The sequence below is a fragment of the Hypanus sabinus genome, chromosome 10 (genome assembly GCF_030144855.1).
Source record: "Hypanus sabinus isolate sHypSab1 chromosome 10, sHypSab1.hap1, whole genome shotgun sequence".
NCBI classification, from domain to species: domain Eukaryota; kingdom Metazoa; phylum Chordata; class Chondrichthyes; order Myliobatiformes; family Dasyatidae; genus Hypanus; species Hypanus sabinus.
In genome coordinates this window covers 118,259,854-118,283,737 of record NC_082715.1, presented here as the reverse complement: position 1 = coordinate 118,283,737, position 23,884 = coordinate 118,259,854, and the positions used below count along the sequence as shown (strand labels likewise).

General features: G+C 41.0%; 1 protein-coding gene across 15 annotated transcripts in view; it reads left to right on the top strand.

Annotated features, from left to right (window-relative positions):
- The window catches only part of LOC132401029 (ensconsin-like), a 196,392-nt gene that overhangs the window by 121,819 nt on the left and 50,689 nt on the right, over positions 1-23,884 (top strand). For 11 of the 15 annotated variants that reach the window (XM_059982770.1, XM_059982781.1, XM_059982776.1 and 8 more), the window contains one exon: positions 5,326-5,465. The exons of 2 other annotated variants lie outside the window; for them this stretch is intronic. The gene's annotated coding sequence lies outside the window, so the exon portion shown is untranslated. Of the gene's footprint in view, positions 1-5,325; positions 5,466-5,789; positions 5,918-7,634; positions 11,142-23,884 lie in introns of those variants that run through there. 2 more of the 15 variants (XM_059982783.1, XM_059982778.1) reach the window with 2 other exon arrangements.

Here is a 23,884-nt window from a genome sequence, read left to right as displayed (position 1 = left end):
GATTGGACCCAATCTGAGACACCCCTGACCCGGGTACCAGCGAGGCAACATACCATCCACGAGACTCACAATCTCCTATCTCTTTCTGTATTGCCACCACCATCTCCAAAGAGGTATAGCTGTTGTTGAAGGAACAGCCGCAGGGGTTCACACTCTCAAGACCCTCTGAGTGAAGAAGTTTCTCTTCATGTTCCCCCTAATCTTTTCACTTTTCACCCTTAACCTATGACCGCTGGTTGTAGTCCCACCCAAACTCTGTGCAAAAAGGCTGCTTACGTTTACCCTTTATATGCCCCTCATAACTTTATATACATCTGTCGAATCTCCTCTCAATCTTCTACTTTCTAAGGAATGAAGCCCTCACTTATTCAATGTTTCCTTAGAACTTAGATCCTCCAGAGCCGGCAATATCCTTGTACATTTTCTTTGAACCTTTTCAACCTTATTTACAACTTTCTTGTAGGTAGTTGACCAAAACGGCATACAATACTCCAGATTAAGCCTCACCAATATCTTATATAACTTCAACGTAACATCCCATTTCCAGTACTCAATGCATTGATTTTGAAGGCTGATGTGCTGAAAGCTTTCTGTATGACCCTATCTACCTGTGACACCACTTTCAATGAATTGTGGACCTGTATTCCCAAATTCCTTTGTTCTACTACACTCCACAGTGCCCTACCATCCACTGTGTAAGACCTGCCCTGGGTTCGTCCTACCAAAGTGCGACTCCTCACACTTGTCTGCATGAAATTCCATCAGCTGTTTCTCAGCCCAATTTTCCAGCTGATGTAGAACCCTCTGCAAGACATGTTAGTAGTCCTTGCTGTCCACTACACCCTCAATCTTGGTTTCATCTACAAATTTTCTGATCCAATTAACCACATAATCATCCAGATCGTTGATATAGATACAAACACCAATGGACCCAGCATCAATCCCTGCGGCACACCACTGGTCACAGGCCTCCAGTCAGAGAGGTAACCAACTACTCCTATGCTCTGGTACTCCCACTAAACCAATGTCTAATCCAATTTACGACCCCATTGGCCAGCCTCCCATGCGGGACCTTGTCAAATACCTTTCTGAAGTTCATGTTGACAACAACCGCTGCCTTGCCTTCATCTTTGCTGGTAACTTCCTTAAAAAACTCTTTAAGAATTGGTTAAACATGGCCTAACATGCACAAAGCCATGCTGACTATCCCTAATCAGACCCTGTCTATCTAAGTATTCATATATCCAGTCCCTTAGAATACCTTCCAATAACTCTCCCACTGCTGATGTCAGATTCACCGCCTATAATCTCCTGGTTTATGTTTAGGGCTTTTCTTAAACAGCAGAACAACATCGGCTTGTCACCTGCCCTGTCCCATTTCCTAACGGCAGAGCAAGTATTGCATACTCTCTCACTGGCACATCGATGTACTGATTGAGGAAATTTTCTTGAATACATTTGGCAAACTCTATCCCATCTAGTACTTTTATAGTTTGGGAGTCCCAGTCAAGACGTGGAAAGTTGAAGTCACCCACTGTAACACCTTTCTGTTTCTTGCAACAATCTATGATTCTAAAAGAATGAGTGCATAAGTGGCACAACATGTTGCTATAAGTTTTGTTGTTATCAATCCTTCAGGAGCGAGTATACAGTCAGAAAGCATGCATGGTTGTAATAGCTTGACTGAATGTTTACCTTTCTAGGAAGCTAGAAGTTCTGTTTTAGCAAATGGTAAACTTTTACCATTGGCACCTTTGTTAAAGTATAATATTTAACAATGCAAGAGGAAACATGGTGAAGGCTCACTCAGAAACATCTCCGGAAGAGAACCAGAAGGTGGACGAGTTAGCCAAACTAGGAATGGGATGCGGGGTGAAATACAATCCAGATACAGGGAGAGTGATGGCACAGTAAAGAGCATATCTATAGAGTTAGTCAAGGTGCAGCAACAGGATCAGGAGTTAGCACAGGTGCAAAGAGGAGAGAATTTTGAAGAATATGGTAAATATACAGGAATGGAATGGGATTGTAATAATAGTAAGTTTGTGGTGCCAGAAGGTGTACGGATATTTTTAGGCATCAAGGATCAGATAGAGCTATGGTACAGCAGAAGCATCTGTGCTGGTGGCCAAAAAAGCAATGAGGTGTAAGAACTGTTTGACTTTTTTCCCCAGTATAACCCAGATAACTCAGTTTAAAAAAAAGTTTTTAGACCCAATGTAGAGCCATGGGTTAGCTTGCAGATTGATTTTGTGGAGCCTTTACCTCCATCTAGTGGAGGAATGAAAAATATCCTATCGATAGTGTCCACTTTCACCAAGTTGTTGGAGGATTTCCCAACTGGAAATAGCACTGCTGAAGAAACAGTCAGCATTCTGTTTGAGAGCTGTTACCCACTGGATATTGCCAGGAATCGAGAGTCACATCCTCACTTCGCCACACAGGGGATGTAAAATCTGATGAAACTGTCTGGAGTAAATCAGAGGTTCCATATCCCTTCATCGAACCCAACCCAGTGGGATCGTTGAACAGATGAACGGAACAATTTTAGCCAAGATTCAGGAAGGTCACTGTCTTACCCTGAGTCCTTATGATGATCCATACCATTGAATCTCCTTCTACTGGATTTACCAGGAGAGAAATGAGAGGTTCAGAATTTCTGGTCGGACTAGGTTACTAGAAACCTGAGTGTGATGGTCTTGTAAAGGACAGATGCGTACGTCAATTAATTGACACCATTAAGGAGCCCCATTATGTCACAGTGGGTAATACGGGACAGAAGAAGCAGCAGAGCAAGTCTTGGTGTGTGAACAAAGACCTAGGGAGCTGAAATTAGGATAGGAGATTATAATCTCAATTTATCAACCAGGTCCTTAACCATCTCTGAGATATCATTGACAGAGCCAGCTGATTAATCTATCGAATCCAGACTGCTCCTAACAAGTTGGGTTAACCAACATGAACCCCTTAGAAAATCAATGTCCTGTAGAAGTTGACATCCATAAGGCACATTATCAATGAGATGCTCTGGAGATGACGATGCTCTCTGATTTATTTTTCTGGCAATTGACATTGATCTGAATGAAAGAGCTATTGCCTGTTCAGTGAGCTGGACACCCACTTCCAGTTTGCACCAGAATTTTGAAGATAGTTCCCTTTAAACTCAACATCAGGAAGGGAAGCAAAGGCAAGCAAACATTGCAAAGAGCCACGGGAAGAGGGAAACAAATGGGAGACTGCACTCATCACCAGATCTTCTGGAAATAAAGCAGGAGATGGAAGAATTATTAGTTAAGTACAGAAACTGCTCTTGATGTTACTCTTCCAGGTATTCGGAAATGATTGTAGTTGGAATACTACTGCTGAGTGGCTTCGTAGTGGTCAAAGGCTCTGCTGAAGGTTATATGTTATACAATATAGTGTATTATTGGCCAATTATATATTCATCTGGACAGATGCAAAGTATGAAGATTAGGTTGGCAGCAGAGGAAGTATTCACAACATTCACTGAGAAGTCTATTTGGATTCCTTCCGATACCATGGTAATAATAGACTGTGTGGATGAGGAAGGTGAAATAGTGGTACGAATATATGAAGAACGGAGACAAACATTTGCAAAAGAAATGAGATCAAGGTCTGTTGATAATTGGGGTCAAGTTACAGTGATATGGGGAAAAGATGGCAGTTCTAAGCTAACAGTGGGAAGTCATGTTTTTTTGGGCCCTGCTTCAGGCAAAAAAGGCTTTATAACTCGAGTACAACTTCATTGTGAATGTGATGGTACTGTTGGTATGGACAGCAATCAGAGGAAAGATCATCGATTAGCATGTACTCCAGGCAACTCAATCCCAGTTGCTCTGGAGCCCCAAGATTTTCCATATACACCTTACCCTTCGGTAGAGTCGATGACCATTGACACCACAACCATTGCAGTGACAACTGTTACTAGTCCTTTGTTGTGTGATGAGATTCAGACAGACACAAAGGGAGTAGGTCTTGTATTAGAAGAAACAGAAGAGCGAATTATTCTAGTGCCAGGGTATAGACACGTGCAAGTATTGTTCAACTTAACGTCGCTTCAGATTCCTAGTTGGTGTGGAATAAATCTCCAGGAGCTTTTCCAACATTTATTAATTGAACAGTTTACCCACTCAGAATTTAAAACAGGAGAGAGGCGAAGACGGGGGCTTATTGAATTTATGGGATTGGGATACACTGCTGGAGTTTCCACAGTAAATACGCTGGATATTGTGGAGATAAGCTCTCAGGTAAATTCTCTAAGGCAAAAGATGAATGAAATAGTAAATCGGGATTTTCAGGATATGGGAGGGGTGAGCACATTAGGTAAGCAACAAGCAAATGTAGTTTCGGAAATGCTCCATATTTTACAGCCATTAGGAGATATGACAAACCGAATTATTGACAGAGTTAACACTGAAACTACTCAACACACTAAGGATGCTGTTTGTACAACTTATACCTCGTGGTTACTTTCTGTAATTGGGCTTAATATGGTACAATTAGAGAACCATAGGGTTCCCGATTGGATTTCAGATGAACAGTTAAAGAATGGGTTGGTACGAACACACCAGCGAGAATTAGAGAATTCTCTTTTACAAATCATCTCCTTGGAAATTGTAGGAATGGATCTGGACCACTCTATGTTGGAGCAGTTCTTCACATTCCTTACCACAGTGATAACCAAACATACCCACTGTACAAGGTTCATAATGTTGGGAAGTATCAAGACAGAGTTTCGATTTCACTTACCAATCCACCCACATATGCTATTAAGTGGCAAGGATCTGCACAGGGTGTAAATTTGGCTTCCTGTCATCAAAAGGGGGAATATTGGGCCTGTCCAGAGGATTTGCTTAACAATGGGTTAACAGATTGTGGGTTTGTTTCTTATGATAATTTTTCTCTATCTATTTTACCTGTTAATAACAGAACATACATAAAGTTTGCTTTGGTGAATGATACTTACTGCATTGCTACTTCAAGCACACATTACAAGAAGGGATCTTTAACGTGCAGTTTGTATAACCATAACGTAGCACTTTCCAGTGTTTTGAGGTTCTTATTTTTAGCTGGAAATGTGTTACCCAAACCTGTTGTAAAGCCATCTATTCACCTGGATATATATATATCAATGATACTGCTGAGGGCTTACTTAGATATGTACCTGCAGCTCTTCCACCCATCCCTCATTTTACTGCACAGTGGGATAGAGTTGTTAACCATAATGAAGCCATTATTAAACAGTGGGATGAATTGTCCAAGACTATTAAAGATTATGTAGATTTACCTAATGATATTTTGCAGGATCCACCGTTTTGGAGTAAGTTTTGGAACTGGGGTCGGAACGTAAATATACATTCTTGGATTCGTATTATTTCACATGTTGTTATAGTTCTGCTTCTCGTTCTAATGATCATCCAGTGTATTTTCTTAAGTGTTTTCTGCAGGCAGCTTAAACAACTCAAGAGTTTGCGTGCTAAATCTCATTCCAATTCTCTTTCCAGCAATGTTGTCTGACTTTACACCATGGTGTTGTCTTACTTTGAGTACTATGTACCTATACATCATTATATATGCCAACAAATGGTATGAAATTAGATATGTTTCATCATGTTTCTTTTATATGCTTTTGTACTGATATTATTTTAAATATGCCAGTATTTTCATAGACTCCACAAAAATGAATATAATATTTTGTTAGTATCTTTATTGGTATTATTTGTTGTCATCATGAATGCTAGTGTTCCTTTTGTCCTGTACTCACTCAGATATATAAACTAAAATTGGGGAGATGTTTTGTCATGAATGAATTACAACATGGAAGAAAACTGGAAGCTAACTGGAATGAGTCAAGGACAGTGGAAGTAGACAAACCAGAGATCTTCGTTCTTGCCATATGGTTGAAGGAATGAAAGTCACCATTTTGTGAAACTGCTCTTCAACCTCCATTCTGTGAGCTGTCTTGTGAACCGGTGTTGCTCAGGAATAACTGTATCAAGGTGCTTTCATGGGAATGCAATGAGACCCCTGATATTCTGTTGAATTGGAGATCACTTCCAAATGAAAGGTTATGTGTGACCTGTTCTTTGATAAATCAGAACATGCTGATTTATCAATGGGGCAGCCTGTGCCTAGCAATTGGCTGATCTGTTCTGATTCAGAGCAAAGAAACATTCATTACAAAATGTTACCTGTGTGAAGGACAATAAATTGATGCTAGCTTGGACCAGAAGCAATGAGATCGAAACACAACATTTGAACCATTAAGGAAAGAGAATAAGAATCAACGGCTTTGAAAGCAAAAGAGCAAGAGTTCTGGAGACTAATTATCTCAAGGAAGACACCATGCCAGGAGCTGGGAGAAGGAATGTCAACTGTTTGACCAACACAAGATTCCCAATTTCAGTGTTATACAATGGAGAAGTGGTCTGAGGGAGTACTGGTACAGAGGAAGAGTAGAATTCATGTTTTAAAGTGTTGGCCTGGTGTCAACATAATTACATAGATATTTGTGTACAGACAATAAAGTGCAAGCTTTGAATTAATTAAGAGTTGTGCAGTGAATTGCCTAACCTACATCAATTGATGAGAATTAATTTTCTCGGCATCTCCAGCTCCTCAACATGCAACTATGGATTCATTACAGCAGTGGAAATGGTTACTTTGCCCAAGTCCAGGAAAAGACCAGTTAGTTCAGTATTTCCCTGTCATCTTACAAGATTTTTTCTCGTCTAATTCCACTTTGAGCAATAGGTTGAGTGTCAAAACACTCACTGCAAGAATATTGTCCCCCTTATGGCTTCAATGTTTCCCTTTTCAAGCTTTTTACTGTCAACCTCTTGATCTTGACTTCCTCACCAATTTTAATTCTTTCTTCCCATCATCTGGCCTCTTGAACTTGTGACTTCCCACACATCACCTCTCAAATTTCCCCGGTCCAAGTACAACCCTATCATCTCCCAGTCTCGCCACCTACTGAGGACCCTTACACTCAAGGGTGTTTTACTGTTGCGTTTCTCGATCTCCAAGGACTTCTCAACCTTTATCATGGTCCTGAAAACACCAGACAAATCCAAATCAGTACGTTGTAGAGGTTTGGTAAAAGGCTTGTCTTCTACAACCCCACTTATGAGACACAAATGTTTGTTTAAATGCCCTGCCCCCTTTCTGTGTGCCTATACCCAGGTCTCTTGGTCCCTGCTCTGTCCAGGAAACCCTGCCGTGTATATCACATTGCCACATTGTATACTTCCATCCCTCATTGACTGCAGAAGGTAGTTCTGACAGCTCAGGAAAGATTCCTTCTCTAACAGTTGACTCCACTCTTCTAAATTGACCAATTAGTTGTCTCTTGATGTTGTCACTATTTCCACAGTTATTCATCCTCTTAAATTTGATCTTGTAATTGTGCTTTTCAAGAAACGGAGCCCATCTCTGCATTTGTGCTGTTGGTGTTAGTGGAACACTACTCTGCCAATTAAAAATGAACACTAGTGGTTGATGATCAGTAATGAGGGTAAACTCTCTCCCGTAGAAGTACTGGTTGACAGATTTCACAGCCCAAACCAGACTCAAAGCCTCTCTGTCTATCTGTGCATAATTTTTCTTTGCAGCAGTTAGGGACCATGATGCAAAGCCTATGGGGGTGTCCACTTCTATCACTCATAACACGTGACATTGTTGGACCAATACCATAAGGTGAGGTGCCACAGGCAAACTTCATTGGATAACCTGCATCATAATGTGTGAGTACAGTGTCTGATGTCACCATTTCATTTGTCTTTTGCAAAGCCATCTCAGACCTCTTTGTCCATTGCCATTTCTTCCAAATCTATAGTAATGAATTCAGGGGTAGAGCACACCAGCTAGGTTTAGCAGAAACCTGTTATAGTAATTGACAAATCCTAAAAAGGACCTTAACTGTGATATGTCCTTTGGCCTTGGAACATCCACCAAATGCCTGAACTTTCTCAGCATATTTGTGAGTCAATGGTGTGATCACTGTAAATGAAGTTAAGGAATCATTTACTGAAGCTTAAAAATGTGAAGCTTAAAGAATTCACATTTGTTGCATTGTGCTCTGAGCTCAATCTTCTATTTTTTATTTTTAAAACACAGTTGTGATATTTTGGAGAATTTCTTTGTCATCCTCACCAATAACGATAACGTCATCCAAGTAACAGAGTGCCTGGACAGCTTTGCAGCACCTGGTCCATAACTTTCTATCAAAGTGCAGGTGCAGATGCTGCTCCAAAAAGTAAGCCTATTATAGTGAGAAAGCCATTTGTGGCTGATTATGATGAGGAGCACTTTGGACTCTTCTTCAATCTCCATCTGAAGGTAGACCTCAGCTAAGTCCACTTTGCTGAAGTGTTTCTGCCCAGTAAAGTGTGCAAAATCCTGGGCAGAGTGTATTAATTTACCCTCAGTACATGGTTGTGGGTGACCTTAAAAATCACCAGAGGTCCTGACAGACCCAGTCTTCATGGGTACTGGGACCACTGGAATTGTCCATGGGCCCCACTCAACCTTAAGACATTCCTGCAGCCTCCTTGTAATCTGGCTCACTGGCTACGTTATCATGGATGGTATAAGGATCAAGAGGGGCTTTGTAAAACTTGGGTGTGACAAATAGTGGATGGATCTCCAATCAAGCTGTAGTTGTCTCAGCCAATCATGACCTCACAATGCTGCTGCTCTTGTTTTTACCACATACAAGCCAATGTGGCTTGTTGGTTGGTATTTCACTGTTACAAACATTATTCCAATAGGAATTATCTTTACTCCAGTATGGGTTCCTGGCTTGTTACCAGTAGGCTTCAGTTTAGTACCTTTCTAAATGCCATTCAAACTCATTTTGTTGAATGACTGAAACAGCCGAGCCAGAGTCCAATTCCATATTAATGAATTTGTCATTCACTACTGATATAAGCCATATTGCTTGTTTTTGCTAGTTTTCACATTGTAAAGCTCGTCTACCCTGTCCTGTTACCCTCTCATCATTATCAGACTTTTCATTAATGGTATGCAGATTAGTGCTTTTTGAAACCACAACTTGACATTCTATCTTCTTCTCTACCCTGTGTGCTCCATTTACATTTTCCTGACTGACATATTTTTTATATGTATCCTACGTTGTTGTATTTTCTGCACATTGCACCTTTAATCATTCATTAGTCTGGTATATGTGAGGATCTACCAGAATGGTAGAACAATTTGATGGCCATGCCAGTTTCTGTTCTGATATTGCAATTTTGTTCATGCTCACTTTCATTCCTGACTGCAACTCAATTGTATCTTTCAACTGTTCTTTGAAATGTGAGTTGTGCTTCATTTAGGAGCAACTCTTGAATGCTTTCCTTTAAGAGTCCAAAAACTAAATCCTATCTCAGTACATCATTAAGCCTGTCACTAAAATGACAACGTTCAGCCAACTTCAATTTAGCCACATATGCTAAAATGAACTCCCCTACCTTTAAATTCTGCTTATGAGATCCAAGTGTTTTTTGTTCAACGATGGTTTCAGTTACAATGTTCTTGAATTACTTTCATATCAGCAAAGCTTATTTTGGCTGGCTTGGTTCGAGTAGTTAAACCTCTTAGCAAACTGAATACTCTTCTGCCTAATCTCCTCAGCAAAAATAACACTTGCTTCAAATTGGCTATTTCATATGCTTTAATACAAAATCTAATTCTCTCTTGTGTAATCAAATGCATCCATCTTTCCAATGTAGCCAGTCATTTCTCTTCTTTTTTTAAATTGATGATTATTATCACCAAGCACTGAATCTTTAAGAGTTTGTCCATTTCCTGCCTTGCTGTGCTTCTGAAGGAAAAAAGATGGTGTGCTTTTTTTTTCAACTCTAATGTCTCACTGTGCTTCACCAGGTTGGTAGTCATCTTGGGTGATTTTTAAATCTTCCTCATTACCACTGCTCTGATCTGTAACTCCAAAGTATCAAACTTATTGAAAGAAAAACACAGAAGAACTGGAGATAACATATCATTAGTTTGTTTTTACTTTTAGCGAGGCATGTAGTTGCGACATGATGAATGTCATTTGCATATTTTTACATGTAACCCATAATGATTTATGTAAACAAGAGAAAATGCTGAAATAAAAACATATTTACAATATTGCTAAAATGCTGGATACACTACACCTCCCACATCCTGTCCAATGTCTCTATATCCCTCCTATAATGGGAAGGCCAGAGGTATTCTCAAGCAAGAGAACAATAGATGGAAGTAGGAAGCTTTTCCATATACAAGTTCACGGATGACACCATTGTTGTGGGCTGTTTTAAAGGGGATGATGAATCAACGCACAGGAGCGAGATTGACAACTTGGCTGAGTGGTGTAATAACAACCTTTCACTCAACGTCAATAAGATCAAGGAACTGATTGTAGACTTCAAGAAAAGAAAACCAGAGATATATGAGCAGTAATCATTGGAGGATCAGAGATAGAGATAATTAGTAATTCCTGGGTGTCACTATCTCAGAGGACCTGTCCTGGACCAATCATATAAATATTATTTCAAAGAAAGCAAGATGGCATTTCTACTTCCTCAGGAGTCTGCAAAGGTTCCGCATGTCATCAAAAACTTCCATAGATGTGTGGAGGAGAGTGTACTGACAGGCTGCATTATGGCCTGGTATGGGAACTCCAATGCCACTGAGTGGAAAATCCTACAAGAGGTAATGGATTTGGCCTGGTTAATCATGGGAAACCCCACTGAACCATTGAGCACAGGTATATGAAATGTTGCTGTAGAAAAGCAGCATCAGTTTTCAAAGATCTTCACCACTCCGATCATGCTCTTACTCACCTGCTGCCGTTAGGAAGAAGGTACAGGAGCCTCAGAATTTGTACCAGCAGATGCATGAACAGTTACTATCCTTCACCAATCAGGCTCTTGAACAAAAGGGGATAGCTATACTCATTTAAGGACTGTTATATTGTTCTTTCATGCTTGTTATTTATTGCTAAATATATATATCTGCATTGTACAGTTCATTTACATTTACTATTTTATAGATTTGCTAAGCATGCCCACAGAAAAAGAATCTCAGTGTTGTATGTGGTGACATGCATGCACTTAATAATAAATTTTACTTTGAAATTGGAACACCTCGTGTCTTGTCCTGGTGCAAGTGTCATGGTTGGGGAAATGAGGATATCTAATGGATAACAAACACTCCAGAGGCCCTATCTGCTTTTGCAATGCTCAGCAACATGTTACATTCAGTACCAATACCAAGAAGGAAGTCAATAAGGTTGTGTCATGTAGGGGGTGGATGAATGGATACATGATCTTCTCCTGGAGCATACTGTACTTGGAGTTCATCACAGTGCAGGAGTCACATTCTCCTTCCCCAGAGCCAAGTCTGGTTTCAGTCAGACCCACTGGCATTACATTAAGAAAAGCTGTGGTCAACAGGAATGTTATTAACACAGACCACCTGAACTGCATCCAAGCAGATTCCATTGACTGTTGCAGTCAAAAGTACTGGGTGGGTATCATAGGACAACAGAAGACTTAGACCTGGAAAAGAACCAGCCACACCTGCCTAGGGAATGAAAAATATGGACTGAATGATACCTAGCCTGGGTGGTCCATTCATACATCAACAAATTAAAGCAAAAAGTGACCAACAAAGGAATTTATCAACAAGTACACACCAAAACCAATTCAGCCGGCAATTAGATATACAGGGCAATGGGAACTAGTTACTCTTTCCTGTTAACTGGCAGTTCTTCCATTTTTCTGTTTGGGTTCAATGATGTTCAATGAGAGAAACCAATGGGTTCTGTAACGGAGTTTATAAAGAACCAGCAGGTTCAGTAATGGAATTCATGGAGAACCAATGAGTTCAGAGTTGGAGTTCATAGAAAACAAATAGGATCAGTTTTGGAATTTACAGGGAACCAATGGGTTCAGTGATGGAGTTTAGAGTGGATGAGTGGATCCAATGGAAGAGTTTGCAGAAGGGCCAGAGGGTCCAGTGATGAATGTTACAGGGTGCCAGTAGGTCTATTATTTGAGTTTATAGATACTTGGCCACTGACAGAGCTTGCAGTTTTGGTTCATATAGATTTTGCGATGTGCTCAATTCACTTGCTCCACATAATACTTTTTGGATGATTTAGCCAAATCTTAAACTCAACACCAATAGTTTGGAAGTTCAACAATTAGCCATAAAATAGACTCTATACCTAACATCTGACTCTGATCAATATAAGTTTTACTGTTAATTGGAATGCAAATGGAATGGAGGCTGAAATAATTTTCAATGTGTTAGCAAAATTGGAAGGATTGATTTCTGGAAATATCATCTGCAAATAATTCTATCAATTCCAGGAATAAAAGATTTATCATTAAAGAACATTTGATGGCTCTGGGCCTCTCTATTTGTAATTTAGAAGGATGAAGATGAAACTCATTGAAACCATTTGGTTGCTGAAGGACCTAGATAGACAGGATGTGGAGAGGATGTTTCCTTTAGTGGGGGAGTCTCAGACAAGAGGACTCAGCCTCAGAATAGAGGAAAGTATATTTTACCAGAGAGTGGTGAATCTGTGGAATTCATTGCTACAGGCAGCCATGGAGGCCAGATTAATATTTAAGGCAGAGATTGATAGGTATTTGATTAGTCAAAGTGTGAAAGGATACAAGGAGAAGGCAGAGGAATGGGGTTTAGAAAAAAACGGTGGTGCTGACTTGATGAGCCAAATGGCTTAATTAATTAGTGTATTTCTTTATTAAAATACAGTGTGGAATAAGCCCTTCCAGCTACCTCCAATCCATGCTAGGAAATCTAATCCTAGCCTAATCACAGGACAATTTACAATGACTGATTAACCAGTCTTTGGACTGTGCGAGGAAACCGGAGCCCCCAGAGGAAGACCCATGAAGTTGCGGAGAGAACGTACAAACTCTTTACAGGCAGTGCCGATAATTGAGCCTGCACCACTGGTACTGTAAGGTGTTGTGCTAGCCACTAAGCTACCATGCCACCCCTCAATTCTGCTCCTATCTCTTACAATCTTAAATCGAATTACACAGGATGTTAGCTTGAATTCCTGTAAAATACACACAACTGAAATGTTCTCAGGATTTATGGCATGTAAAGATTGAATATCTTGTGTTACATATAGAAACATCAGGAACTTATTTAAGATATGGAAATACGTAGTTGTGTGGGCTTCATAGAAAGTCAAAAACCAGGATCTAAAGAAAAGTAAAATCACTATGAAAAGGAGGAGAATTCTGGGGAAGTTTCACTGGTGTAGAGGGACCTCAAAACAAATATCCATTCAAGGGCATTTGCGTTTCCATACCAGGTTGTGATGCAGCCAGTCCACACATTCTCCACCACACATCTATAGAAGTTTGTAAAAGTTCCACTCTCTGTGTGAAAAAACCTTACTTCATAAACTTCCTTCAAACATTACCCTCTTACCTTAAACCTATGCTTTCCAGTATTAGTCACTTCTACCTTGGAGGAAAAAGATTCTGACTATTCTGCAAAAGAGATAGCTGGATAGGAATTTTTTGAGGTAGGTCTACCAGATTTTTACCATGTTTATCATGAGATTAAAGGAGACTTTTTGTCCGATCGATACTACATCAGCTCCTAGAGCAATTCTATAGGTCTCATCCCCCTTTTGAATTCTCTGCAACCCATTTTCTCTCTTTCACACATTCACTAACACAACATATTCCTTCCCATTTCTCTTGCTCACAACACCAGGGGAAATTTAGAGTAGCCAAACAACTCACGAATCAGCATAGCTTGGGGGTGTGGGAGGAAACGAGAATACCCAGAGGAAGCTCAAACTGTCCACAGGGAAAACATTGCAAACTCCACACAGACAGCGTCCGACCTGTGGATCGAACACCATTTGGAGTTGAATGCAGCAGATTTACATGTACGCACTATGCTGACCCTATTAACGCAGAGATTCATGGTGTCCCCATTTCACTCATGAAAAACAGCATCTCATTTCTTTTCCCTTTTAACATTCTGAATGTTAAAAGGTCTGAACAGATTAGATATGGCAAAGTTATTTCCCATAGAAGGGGATTCTAGGACAAGAGGGTGTGACTTCAGGATTGAAGGGTATCCTTTTAGAACTGAGATGCGGAGAAGTTACTTTAGTTGGAGGGTGGTAAATCTGTGGAATTTGTTGCCATAAGCGGCTATGGAGGCCAGGTCATTGGGTGTATTTAAGGCAGAGGTCTTTAAGTTCTTGATTAGCCAGGGCATCAAAGGGTATGGGGTGAAAGCAGGGGAGTGGGGATGACTGGAAGAATTGGATCAGCCCATGATTGAATGGCGGAGCAGACTCAATGGGTCGAATGGCCTACTTCTGCTTCTATATCTTATGGTCCTATGGAATGACAAATACTTTTTCAAAATTTAGCTTACGTGAGATAAGAATAGCAACTCCTCTCCTATGTCCTGATTTATATGAGGAGAAAAACAAATTAGTGAAGCCCATTCTCTTTAGTATTCTATGCTCATTATCACTTAAATGAGTTTCCTGTAAATATACAACATGGGCTTGATCCTTTTTTCATCTTGGATAAAATTCTCTTACGTTTGATTGACATTAAAAGAAATGCATTTTGCTTTGTCCTTGGCCATCTGTATTTATCTGTCAATGTATCATTGAAATTCGCAGAATAAAACTTAATCGATCTATTCCCTGAACAAATAAGAACCAAGAAATGGAAATAATAACAAAAATGGCAACGAATGTGTGATTCCAAGGCTGAGGTCTCTGGTAGATGACCCTGCGTTGAGCTAGAGGAAATGTCTAGCTGTGGGGGATAACCCCTCCTACTTTTGAGTTGAGGACCTCCTTTGCAGTATTCATAAATGTCAGTGAACCATTACACAGAAAAGATTTCCCTGTGTACTCCTCCTATATATGCTCACACACACACCCACACACATATATATACATGCATATATATTACATGCACTTATATATATGGCAAACACGAGGAAATCTGCAGATGCTGGAAATTCAAGCAGCACACAAAATGCTGGTGGAATGTAGCAGGCCAGGCAGCATCTATAGGGAGAAGCACTGTCGACGTTTGGGGCTGAGACCCTTCATCAGGACTAACTGAAAGGAAAGATAATAAGAGATTTAAAAGTAGGATGGGAGGGGAAAATGCGAAATGATAGGAGAAGACCTATCCATGGCCTCCTCTACTGTCAAGATGAATCCAGACTCAGGTTGGAGGAACAACACCTTATATACTGGCTGGGTAGCCTCCAACCTGATGGCATGAACATTGACTTCTCTAACTTCCGTTAATGCCCCTCCTCCCCTTCTTACCCATCCCTGATCTATTCAGTTTTTTCCCCCTCCCTTTTTGTTCTCTCTGCCCGGCACTCTGCCTGTTCTCCATCTCCCTCTAGTGCTCCCCTCCCCCGTTCTTTCTCCCTAGCCCTCCCGTCCATGATCCTTTCCCTTCTCTAGCTCTGTACCCCTTTTGCCAATCACCTTTCTGGCTCTCAGCTTCACCCCACCCCCTCCGGTGTTCTATCATTTTGCATTTCCCCCTCCCCCTCCTACTTTCAAATCTCTGACTATCTTTCCTTTCAGTTAGTCCTGACAAAGGGTCTCGGACCGAAACATCGACAGTGCTTCTCTCTATAGATGCTGCCTGGCCTGCTACGTTCCACCAGCATTTTGTGTGTGTTGCACACGTATATATATTCTGAGTTTGGTGGGGAAAAAGGAGTAAATGAGTGATTAAAGAATAACAACTAAGTAATATAAAATCCACATTATAATAAGTATTTCTCAAGATAGGTATATCACCGTTTACTTTTTCTTCTGTTTAGCTTCTCAACATTTTTAAAGTGAGCCAAAGCTTATGGCTCTTCTGGAGGGGGTGAAGGCTGTCTTTGGAAAACTCCCAGTCTCTTCCTGATATACTTCTCTCGGCCTCCTCCCGTATCTTGCCTTCTGGATTCTCGCACTATTTCCCAAGCAGAACGGGATAATTCCTCTGCCAGGCTTTCCCTCGGTTTGATCACGCTGATGGGCAACCCTCTGGCATTCATGTCTATAGTCGCCTCCCCCACTGTCTGATATAGTTGGATCCCATCTTGATAAAACACTCGAAGTTTAGTAGGGTATGGAGTTTGAAAGCTAATTCTTTCCTGCTTTAGTATTTGCTTTACTTCAGAGTATCCTTTACATTTCTGCAGGACCGCGGGGGGTAATCCTGTTTGAAATATATTAATTTATCATCTAAAAACACCCTCTTATTACCCCAGGCCCTTCGTAGAATCTCCGCCTTGGTACTGTATCAAAGGAATTTAATTATTATTGAGCGTGGCTTATCTGCTCTATCTCGGGTAGGCTTCGGGATGAGCGCATGATGCGCTCTCTTAATTTCCAGATCGATGGTCGAGGGAAGCTCCAGCACCTCCCGCAGCAACTTTCCGACAAACTCCGTCACAGACAAGCCCTCCGCTCCTTCAGGAACGTTGTATATTCTGATATATTTCCGCCGTGATCTTCCCTCCAGGTCAAGCAGTTTACCTTCTTGTTGATTTAATATTTTTATCGTCAGTATCTGTTTCACATTTTGAACACGATCTTCCACCTCCTCAATTCAAGTCTCTGCCACTGCTATTTTTTGATTGATGTTGGTGAGCTCTGACTTAATATCATGTAGCTGCTGTTTTATATCTTTTTGGAACTCCCTTATATCTTTCAAAATTTCGATCATATTCACCGCTTCGCTTGAACGAGGCCCAGCGTCCGCCTCACTAGCACACGGTCAGGTAGGAGAGCTGATCGCTGCACTCCTCTCGGCCGCAGGCTTTGCAGTGTCTCTGTTTTTATTTCCATTCTTTTTCCCCATTCTTGCCCCTCTTATCAGTTCAAATACTTTTGAAAAATACTATATTTGATGGGTTAAAGGGGCTTAATATGCATTTTTCAGGAGGAGCTAGTGACTTAAGTTGACGTTCTCGATGATGACGTCACCGGAACCCCCTCCATGCAATTTTTCATGGTAAATACAGGTAAGAATTATTATTAAGATTTCATCCATCCTTGGTGGCTCCACATATAGATAACCACATTGACCTTATGATGACCTATTCTCCCACTAGTTACTCTTTGGCATTTAGTATTCTTATGGAAACTCTTAGGATTCTTCTTTATGTTAACTGCCAGAGTTACCTCATGATCTCTTTAAGCCCTACTGATATTCCTCATTAGGGAAGTCATCAATCTCTTGTACCTCTCAACGCCTTCACTCGACCCTATATAGCTGCCTATATGTGTCATATTCTTTTATTCCTGACAAGAGCCTTAGTATCAACTGTGGCTCTTTACCAAATTTGCATTTCTCTCCAATAGGTGCTCATGCTATCTTGAAGTTTTCATATCTCACTTTTGAAAGCATTCCACCTGCCAGCTGTCCCTGCAAACAGTCTCTGCTAGTCAACCTTTGCAAGTCCACATCTAATGCCTTCAATTTTACCTTGCCCCAATCTAGGACTAGTGAACCACTCTGAACTTTTATGATCTTAGGGTATGCTTTCATAAGACCCATGAATTTGCCCATCTTAATGTGCTTTAAGATCACCAGCATCTACTTTTATGTAATGTAGATAAGTTCCAAGAAATCTTATTCATTTCCCTTAATTCCTTAGCTTCTGTGTCCTTTTCCACAGAAAATACAGGTATGAACTATTAACTTAAGACCTCACCTGTCCCTAGTAGCTCCACATACACTGTAGATGACTACATTCATCCTTATGAGGATTTAAAAACTAATAGAATTATGGTTACTGGTCTAAGAGTGATCCCCACTGACACTCCTGTCACTTGGACTGCCTCCTTACCCAACAGAAGGTCCTCCTTTCTCGTAAGGCAACTGCCAATTTGGAACGTGCATTTGGTATTTTAGTATCTCCATTATTTTCTGTAGATCTTTCATGTAAACAATACTTTTTTTTGTTTTCAGTTACTGTATTTGAGGTCTGATCTCACTAAGCTGTCTACAAAACCAAAGAGTTCTGTAAACTTACTGACATTTGTACACCAGTCATGCAGTAGAGGCTAACATTATTATGTATCTCCTCAATTGTGTTTCATATCATGTCTCTTCCCTGCACTGCCAGCTGCTAACTGTGATATACTGATATGACCAATGACCAGTTCTGTTTCTGAGTAAGAATTGAAATGGAGACCAAGTGTTATGATGCATCACCTCTTTATTTCACAGTGAGAACACATTCCCAGCAAGATGCAAAGCAAAACACTAAGACTCTAAAAACAATTGATTATTAGCTTCCTAAGGAGATCTGAAAGGTTGTCCTGTTAACAGCAGCAATTGTCCATGAACAGGTCTCTCTCCCAAATGAGTTGATCTGCAGCACCCAGTCTTTCACACATTCTATTCCATTATATTTCAACGGACAGCAAAGTGAATGAGGAAGATGAAGTGGTAACAATGATGATAGTTTATAAATGGTTTAAATACAGTCTCTACAGTTTAAGCGTTAACTTACAATTTTATATTTCAACCTGGAACCAGCTCTGAGTGAGACCTATAGTCCCGCATTTGACACCTCCAGGATTTCATCCAGCACAACCTCAGTGCTCAGTGCACCCAGCACTTCCCATTTCCTGTCAGCTCTTTTCATATTTGATTTCTGCTTGGTGAACACACAGAGAATCTGTCCCATTGTGAAGATAGAATGTCACTGTATCTGTGTTTCTCAGCACAACTGATAGGTCCCGGGATACTGGGAAATTACTTGTAATTCAGAGGCAGTTAATTATTAACAATATTAAATAGACCGGCAGCCTCCTCTATCTAGAACATTTGGATCTGTCAGTATCAAAGCCGAATGTGTGGTTAAGGTGAGGGTGGAAGACCATGTGATACCCCAACATATTTCATCCAGGGAGTGACATGGAGACACAGCTCCACTACCAGGACTATTGGGCACTAGACAATTAGTAGGGACCTTCCCTGGGAATAATTCATTAGGATGACTGAATTGTTCATCAGAATGATTAGTTGTAATTTGCAGTGAAAGCAAAATACAATGAATGAAAGGGAAAGAAAGCCTCACCTTGGACACTTGGTTTGATGATGAGAGGCATTGATCATGTGGATAGTCAGAGGCTTTTTCCCAGGGCTGAAATGGCTAACACAAGAGGGCACAGTTTTAAGGTGCTTGGAAGTCAGTACAGAGGAGATGACAGGGGTAAGTTTTTTTACGCAGAGTGTGGTGAGTGCGTGTAACGGGCTGCCAGCAACAGTGATGGAGGCGGCTACAAAAGGGTCTTTTAAGAGACTCCTGGATTGGTACATGGAGCTTAGAAAAATAGAGGGCTATGGGTAACCCTAAGTAATTTCTAAAGTAAAGACATGTCCGGCATAGCTTTGTGGGCCGAAGGGCCTGTATTGTGCGGTAGATTTTCTATGTTTCTATGTTTCAACTAGTTAATTGTGAGTGAAGTGTGAGTTCCCTGTACTTGCAGGCATCTGGGTGGGAGGTAGGAACTGACAATTGCCATGAGAGCACACAAGGCTTGTTGAAATCCCCAACAATGGCAGACATGCAGAATTAAATCTAATGTGTATAAATCACCCTGAGATATTTTACTTCATTACGCCACCGAAATGCACGTTATTCCAGGAAGGAAACCACTAAAGTTGATAACAGAGTTGAGCACATCTCACTGTTTAAAATCTATAAGTATTAGAGCCTCTGAGAGAACAATTCTGTTTCAGTTCCCAAAAAAACCCAGTTTCACGTGTCCAGCTTTGTTGAACCAACCAATGGCAATACTACTGTGGTTAAAAGAACGGTGGTCGTTTTCCAGTTTCTTCTTGAATTCATTAGCAAGTCTTCCATAGTCTTCATTTTCATGCTCAGTCACAAAGTGACTAATTCAGAATAAATATTGAAAAAAATAGCATTAAATTAAATGAACTCTTTCCTGTTTGCTCAATTTGCAATACCCATTCGGGGCTTGGATCACAGTCAGTACAATGAAAATCAGAGATTGCTTCCTATTTGGAGATGCTGAATTAATTAATTCTCTCTCTCTCTCTCTCTCTCTCTCTCTCTCTCTCTCTCTCTCTCTCTCTCTCTCTCTCTCTCTCTCTCTCTCTCTCTCTCTCTCTCTCTCTCCCTCCCTCCCTCCCTCTGTTGGGAGTTACTTGGTGTAGGACTCGTGACAGGATCCTTTGCTCAAGTGTTGCACAAAGTTTGCATCCGGTGTGTGCTTGGTTATTGCAGTGGTGAGGAAGCCACATTGTGAACACCAAGTGTAGTAGACTAGATTGGGAGAAGTGCAAGTGCATTATTGCCCTTTGTCGGAAGGCTGTTCGGGTCCTTGGACGATGGGAAGGGAAGAGGTGAAAAGACAAGTCTTGCACCTACTGTAGTTGCATAGGAAATTGTCAGACATGAGCAGCAGTAGGCAGGAATGGGAGAGCAGACCTGTGAGTTGAGAATGGGGCAATCCCTTCAAAATGCTGAAAGAAACTGTGAAGGAACGTGAGAATGCTGTTGGAGCTAGTGGAAGGGAGGAACGAACATAAATTAGAATGTGGACACCTTGGCACCTAGGAAAAATATGATCGTGCTAGAGAGGCTGCAAAAGAGAGAGGGTTTGTGCGGGAATGCTTCATTTATGAGGAGATGCAGGAAAACGTAGGCCTGTCTTCTTTCAACAGGAGGACAAGGGTGCATATGGGTAATCATTCTCAACTAATGAATTTTGAATTATGTACAGCCTATTCGGGAAATCTGCAGGGTGCATTTCTCAGCTGATGCAGGGTAGGAGACTTCTTGACACTGGATGGAATTTTGCCACATCAAAACTAACAAGAACACATTTTAGCAAGCAACCATTTTGTGAATCCCATCTGGAGACATGCTGTTCAAATGTTCCACATCAGATTCCATGGCAATCTCTTACACTTTAACTTAAATGTATGCCTTCTAATTTTATTCACCTCTGGCAAAGGTAATAAATTCCTGCAGCCTATCCTATCTATATCCCTTATAATTCTTTATATAGGTCTTCCCCAGCAGATAGGCTCAAGATAGATTAGGTAATATCAGCTTTATTACTAGGAATGGGAAAATGAAATTTAAACTGCTTCTGACCCTTTCTATGGGAGAACACATCTCAGCGAGCACTTTCTGCCTTGTGGAAGCTCAGTTCAAAGCTATAGTTCCAACTTGTGAACTGTTCTGGTGAGAAACAATTCTACTATAACTTGAAGAGGATCTGTATATAAAACTACATGGAGTATCGATATAATAGAGTGCAGTTATATTTTCTACTTATCGATGGTGGGTGGTTGAGGATCTGAGGAGATGTGATAAAAATAGAGGACATAGGTATAGGCTCAGGAGTAAAAGATTTAGATGGGACCTGAGGGAGTTGTTATCTACTCAGAGAGTGTAAAACCTACAACCTGCAATACATTGCCGAAGAGACTGGTGGAAGCAGTTTCACTGACAGTATTTATGGGGTGTCTAAGAAAGCACCGAGGTATTGAAAGCCGGGAACAAGTGCTGAAAAATGTGATGTGGTAAGAGCTCTGTCCACAGTATTAGACAGGAAGGCATGGTGTGGAGATTGGGAGAATGGAATGGAGTCCTTACAGGCAACAGGGTTTAGAGAACTATAAACAGGGTAGTTGCTGGTGCCTGTGGTTTGTAGTAGGTGTCAATGGCTAGACCATTCCCCGCAATGGAGACAGAGAGATCCAGAACAGGAAGGGAGGAGTCAGAGATGGACAATGTGACAGGGAGAGCAGAGTGGAAATTGGCTGCAACAGGGATGAAATTCTCGAAGCAGTCACAGCTTGGGCAGTGTGTGATTGCTGATTGGTAAACATTTGATCTGGAGACAGTGAGTGGAGCTGATAGAAAGATTGTTGAATGTGAAGACAGGTTTGGGCAGTGAGAGTGTTGTTGGAGGGGAACTGGTTGAGCATCTGTTGGAGGAGGTAAAGGAGGGTGATCAGAACCTCCTAATGTGGGGTGGAGAAGTAAAGGGAATGTATATCCCTGATGTAGATGAACCAGTTAGAGCCATGAAATTGGAAACTGTTGAGGTAGCAGAGTATTCCAAAGTTTCAGAGATTCAAGTGGGAAGGGACTAGAGCAGGGGAGAAGAATTGGTCTCAAGGTAGGAAGAAGCAAGTTGAGGTAAGACAAGACTGAAGCAGTGGATCTCGGACATTATGCTTGTGGATCTTTGGTAGCAGGTGGAAGGGCACTCTGCAAGGTTGGGACACTACAAGGTTGGAAGTTGTGGCAGGAAGATCTCTCTAGGAAAAGAGGTCTGTGATTGTATGGAAGACCATGGCCTGATGTTCACTGACTGGGTGGTTTGATTGAGTCTTTCTGAACTGACATTCACTCTCTGAAAAAAGGAATTGAGTATTGTACTTGTCGGCAGGTTTGAGGCAATTAGCTTTGGTCTATGGGGAATACCAGTGTGTCAGACTATACATTACCCAGACTGCACACCATTAACAACACATTACACAATCAAGGAAACTTCGCAGCCCTTTAATGTGAACATCATTCCACCCCATCAGAGGAATTCCCTTCTTTCCACCTATCACGCTCCCCAACATTCTTTGCTGCTGAAATTTTGTTTCTCACTTTCTCAGTTCTATTAAAGTCTCCAACCTGTTACTTTAAATCTTTCTCTTGCCCTAAAGGCAGTGTTTCTTGCATTATTGATTGTCAATGAAATAATGTTTTATTTAGATAAGATGAAGATGAAGTAAAGTGTTTAGCTAGATTTATTCACTGTGGTTAATGTGATAATTTCTGAAAAGCAACAATCCAAGTAATGTTTGCATCTACAAGGGCCTCAAAACTAGTAGGACAATCTGAGAGGAATTACAGGGACATTATTTAACAGCTACAGAATCTTTATTGCGGGATGATGTCAGGTGATCTCATGTGTCAGTCACATCCATGCTCCACCTGAAGCTGTCAGTGTGGAGAGCAGCAATGGCCTCAGAAATGGAAGTGTAGGTTATGAGAGATGCACCAATCGCTCTAACACTGTTAGTACCGGTCAAGATCTCTACCCGTGTGACCAGCTTGCTCACCGCGGTCTGACCACACCTGAGTGTACTGCTCTCAGGAAAACAATGCACAAATGCTTCAACAGTGTCAACAACAACAAATCTTACCTCTCATAAGCCTTTAATGGAGAAGTAGTGTATAATTGAACTGACGGATCTTTTGGGAGAGGTGGAGTTTGGATCTCAAGTGGCAATGAAACTATGACTGAAAATTGAGGTTTTATAATACCATCTTCAAATGGGGCTATAATTCCCCAAGGTGCAGAGATGGGAACTATTGTAGCTGTGGAGAAAGAACAGTTTACAGTTACAGCATTGTCATAGAGTCATATAGCAATACAGTTCACATATAGGCCCATCAACCCAATAGTCCATAAGACCATTTGGCACATTATGTCTGTCCTCCATTCCGTTCTGGGTGATCCCTTACCCTTCTCAACTCCACATTCCTGCTTTCCCCACCTAACCCTGGCACCCCCACTTATCAAGAAACTATCAAGCTCCACCTTAACTCACTTGGTCCTCTCAGTTGTTTGTGGCAATGAATTCCACTGATTCACCACATTCTGGCTAAAGAAATTCTTTTCATCACTGTTCTAAAGGGATGTACTATTCTGAGGCTGTACGCACTGGTTATGGCCTCTGGCACAATAGGAAATATCCTCAACTGATCCACTCAGTCTAGGCCTTTCAATATTGGATGGGTTCAATAAGATTCCCCGCCTCCACTA